This window comes from Podarcis gaigeae, assembly GCF_964106915.1.
Source record: "Podarcis gaigeae genome assembly, chromosome: 11".
NCBI classification, from domain to species: domain Eukaryota; kingdom Metazoa; phylum Chordata; class Lepidosauria; order Squamata; family Lacertidae; genus Podarcis; species Podarcis gaigeae.
The window spans coordinates 10,157,765-10,162,007 of record NC_139687.1 but is presented as its reverse complement, the minus strand read 5'-3'; the positions used below and the strand labels follow the sequence as shown (position 1 = coordinate 10,162,007).

Sequence of the window (4,243 nt, the reverse complement as noted above, 5' to 3'; positions counted from 1 at the left end):
GGTTTGGGTTTGGCTTAGGCATAGGGTGAAGCCAGGCTATATCTCAACTCCCACCCATCTGCTGGGAGTTCAATTAAGGGTAAAGTAAAAGGTAAAAAAGTAAAGGATTCCTGGATGGTTAAGTTCAGTCAAAGGCAACTATGGGGTTGCGGCGCTCATCTCGCTTTCAGGCCAAGGGAGCCAGCATTTGTCCACAGACAGGTTTCCGGGTAATGTGGCCAGCATGACTAAACTGCTACTGGTGCAACGGGACACCATGATGAGTGCCAGAGGACACAGAAACACTGTTTACCTTCCCGCTGCAGTGGTACCTATTTATCTACTTGCACTGGTGTGCTTTCGAACTGCTAGACTGGCAGGAGCTGGGCAGAGCAACGGGAGCTCACTCCATCATGGGGATTCAAACCACTGACCTTCTGATTGGCAAGCCCAAGAGGCTCCGTGGTTTAGGCCACAGTGCCACCTGCTTCCTGAATAAACAAGCATACAGTCACTGATAGGTCCACCTGCCATTGTGAGGCACAAAGCAATGAAGATGATGCCTCCCCAGCTGTTGCCATTGACCTGTGTGTTTCTTGTGATGTCACAAAAGCACTTGGCAACTGAGTGGATATAAAGGCAGGCCAGGGGGAAAGCCCTTTTCTGTTTCCAGCAGGACACACCTGGCAATGGATGTGACATTCAGCACTGCCCATATTTCTTCCACTTGTCTTAGGGATTTTGGTCTGAATTTGTGCAGCATTTACTCCATAGGCTTTTCTTCTCCTGAAGATGTCCCACAAGGCAGTGGGTATGGATTGTTCCTCAGGGATTACTCCCAAAGCCTTTCTTATGAATGAGTATAGCTGCAGTCAGTGGTGGTTTATGATCAGAGTTTTCCTTCCCCTAGATGAGCTACCTTCCCAGGTGATAATGATAATAATAATAATAATGATGATGATGTATACCCCGCTGGTTCCCCCAGCCACTCTGGTTCCCCCAGCCACTCTGGGCAGCTCCCAACATCATAATAATAATAATAATAATAATAATAATAATAATAATAATACGGGACGTGGGTGGTGCTGTGGGTTAAACCACAGAGCCTAGGACTTGCTGATCAAGAGGTCAGCAGTTCAAATCCCCGCGACGGGGTGAGCTCCCGTTGCTCGGTCCCTGCTCCTGCCAACCTAGAAGTTCGAAAGCACCTCAAAGTACAAGTAGATAAATAGGTACCGCTCCGGCGGGAAGGTAAATGCCGTTGCTCTGGTTCGGCAGAAGCGGCTTAGTCAGGCTGGCCACATGACCCGGAAGCTGTATGCCGGCTCCCTCGGCCAGTAAAGCGAGATGAGTGCCGCAACCCCAGAGTCGGTCACAATTGGACCTAATGGTCAGGGGTCCCTTTACCTTTAATAATAGTAATAATAGATAAAACATTAAAAACTTCCCTAAATTGGTTGATGTTATGGCTTGGTCTCTCCCACAAACGTGAGACGACTCTGGCTGTTAATTATTTCAGACAAACTAGGATGGAGCTCCTCTACTCATCGTCCTCCCCAGAAGATGGAGTTGCCTGGACTGAGCTCCTCCCCCTCCCCCAGCACAGAAGCCCCCATCTTCTCTTCCGGTATCTTCCACGCGTCTCGGCCACTTTTGAGATCCTACAAAATTTGGGAGAGAATGCTTCCTGCATTCCAACGTCTCACTCACTATTGGAGCTCTCACACAGCTGCCTGGCCCTGTCTTGCTTCTCCCCTTTGTTCAGAGCTCAGATGACAGCTGCTCTCGACCTCCTCTCTGCCTTCCGCTGCTAACTGTCCTCTCCCTATGCCTGCTTCTCCTCCTCCTGTCAACATCTGAGCTTTGCTGACAGTTGATGACCCTCATCTTCCCCTCATTTCAGTGCATTCAGTAACCACCTTCTTGACCACTGGACCCACTAATGGTCTCATCAGCTTAATCTGCTGGAGCCTGTCTTCCCACCAAGGGTTTGAGACCCGTCAGCTATCCTCTCCTGGTTTAGCCAGCCAGTCGAAGCCATTCCTGGGGTGTGGCCGCTGTTGCATGCTGGCAGCTTATAGGAGCCACAGGAGAGAGCTGAGTGCAGGGTGAGGACCAAAGATGGATGAACTACCCAGAAGGAGCATGATATTCCCTCTACCAGAGATACTGCTCCTTTCCTAATGCTTCAGGCACCAGCATGACCTTTTTTTGTACAATGTAGGCATGAGAGAGGGGATAAATTATCAGCACCTTGTTACAGAAAGGGAATTGACACCCTCAAATAGATCACTGAAATTCTTCTCTCCACCCAAAGGAGCAGAATTCCCCATCCTTTTGTGGGGAATGAATTGTCTCTTGAAAATGTAGAGGGGATTTTTTCCCCCCTACAGCAATACTAAAGCTTTAGGTTACTCAAGAGACTTGCAGGTCTTATGAAAAGAATCGATATTGAGGCCTTATACTCTGCTAGACAGGGAGGAAATGCCCACAGGGCAATACACAGAGACAATACCAACACATGTAGCTAAACGTAATGGTTATGCACAAACTGTATATTTATAATGCATTGAAACCACATTATTTTCCTCAAGAAGAAGAGTTTGGATTTGACATCCCACTTTATCACTACTTGAAGGAGTCTCAAAGCGGCTAACATTCTCCTTTCCATTCCTCCCCCACAACAAACACTCTGTGAGGTGAGTGAGGCTGAGAGACTTCAGAGAAGTGTGACTGGCCCAAGGTCACCCAGCAGCTGCATGTGGAGGAGCGGGGAAGCGAACCCGGTTCACCAGATTACGAGTCCACCGCTCTTAACCACTACACCACACTGGCTCTCAAGGAATCCTGGATACTGTAGTTTACCCCTCACAGGTCCCAAAAACCTTAACAAACTATGGATTATTTGGAGGAAGTAAGGTGCTGTTTTTGTATGGTGTGTCTACAGCCCAACTCTCTTCTTCACCCCTGTTCCCATTGCAGAAGCCACAAGCCACTGATCAGCTTAAAAAGCTGTATTTCAGCTATGGGAACTGCTTCAGGTGAGAAGAAATGTATTGCATGAAATCTCCAATGATACTGCCTAAAATAAAATAGTCACATTACATTTTCAGATGAATAAACAATGAGACTCTCAACCAAGCAGTTGTTTGGTAAATCCTCTATACCAAACTACAATTTTCACAGTTCTATGTGAAGATGACATGACTATAAAAGTGGCATAAGTCTCCATTTTACTATAAAGCCTTTAGAAGACATCCAAGAGCAGCCTAATATGGGGAACCTTTTAATGTGCAATGTTTATTATGTTTTTATATATATTGAAAGCTGCCCAGAGTGGCTGGGTCAACCCAGTCTGATGATCATTGTAGTATAATAATAATAATAATAATAATAATAATAATAATAATTGCATTTGTTTTCACAGTCTGGCTCTATGCAGATTATGGTGTGCTTCAACCAACTGAAACTTTTTGGAGTAAACATGACTAACCTTGAATGCATTTGGAGCCTTTTGGTGTACAATCATATACCAAAATCTGATTTTTTTTTGACAAATTGTGGGCAAGCTACAGTAAGAGAAATCAGGGAAAGTAATCCACATTGGCAAATGTTGTTTATAATCTCCATGTTTCATCACTCTGCAGCCTCCATTTCCTTGCTGCCTTACTTGTGAAAGACTGAAACATTTGCACCCAACTTCTTAATTTTCAACTCATTCCATGTAACACAAATAAGAGAGAAAGGGAAAGAGCACAGCAGATAAAACTTAACGAATGGAGGAGTCCTGACAACAGCAGCTATGTCCAGAGCCATAGGAATAAATCTCCATTAGTGTCAAGCCACTCGTTTTCACCACTGAGACTCAACTTTAAAAATGAGGGAAATTAATCAGGATTTAGTGTAAACATAAAGTTTAGTAGGAAATCATCTTTCCAGAAATAATACGTTAAGACATTCCATGAGTGGATAAGTTAATGTGAGTAAAAAAACAACCAACAACTCAGGACAGAGTGGAAAGGGGGGGGGGCTTAACTTGGATATAATGTGTCCAGCACCGCCTCTGGGGCAGGGGGAGCAGCCACCACCATTCCTGAAGAGATTCTGAGGTGGGGGCAGGCGATCCATGACAGAAGATGAGGGGTCCATCTAGCCCCCCCCCCTCTCTGTGTGTGTCTTTGTCACTGCAATGGTGGGAGGAAAACATGCAGACTGTAGGGAGGGTTTGGGTTTTTCAGCCAACCTACAGAAACCTGAATTTCCT

General features: G+C 45.7%; 1 long non-coding RNA gene across 1 annotated transcript; it reads left to right on the top strand.

The window, feature by feature from the left end:
- Positions 1 to 712: 712 nt before the first annotated feature.
- On the top strand, positions 713 to 3,820 carry LOC310827265. Its single transcript, XR_014556265.1, has 2 exons — positions 713 to 906; positions 3,627 to 3,820. It is a non-coding gene; the product is annotated as an uncharacterized lncRNA (long non-coding RNA).
- Positions 3,821 to 4,243: the final 423 nt, after the last annotated feature.